The sequence below is a fragment of the Charadrius vociferus genome, unplaced genomic scaffold, assembly GCF_000708025.1.
Source record: "Charadrius vociferus isolate BGI_N301 unplaced genomic scaffold, ASM70802v2 scaffold647, whole genome shotgun sequence".
NCBI lineage: Eukaryota > Metazoa > Chordata > Aves > Charadriiformes > Charadriidae > Charadrius > Charadrius vociferus.
Window position 1 is genome coordinate 436,412 of NW_009649585.1, and position 329 is coordinate 436,740.

A 329-nucleotide genomic window follows, 5' to 3' on the forward strand; every position below is an offset into this window, starting at 1 on the left:
GAGGGAGAGGTGGAAGCTGGTGGTACGGATGCGGGGGTTGTGCCCCGGGTTTTGGGGGGGCTGCCGGCACTCCCCTAAAGCCCCACACTGCGCACCCCTACAGCCGTCCCGCGTGGGGCTGGGAAGGGGAAAAAAATAGGGGAAAAATAGGGGAAATAGCGTGTTGCCCCAGACAGCTGTTGGCGCGAGCGGGGGTCGCAGTTTGCCCGAGCCCCCGCCCCGGTGCCCAGGGTGGTGCCGGGGTACGGCCGGGGGGATGTGGCACCCCCGGGGACAGCCCTGCCATGGGGCAGGTGGCGGTGGCACCACGTGTGCCCCCCAGTGCCAGT

At 69.3% G+C, this 329-nt stretch overlaps 1 protein-coding gene across 1 annotated transcript in view; it reads left to right on the forward strand.

Annotated features, from left to right (window-relative positions):
• Nucleotides 1–329, forward strand: part of KIF3C (kinesin family member 3C) — a 12,432-nt gene that overhangs the window by 3,920 nt on the left and 8,183 nt on the right. The gene's annotated exons all lie outside the window — the stretch shown is intronic.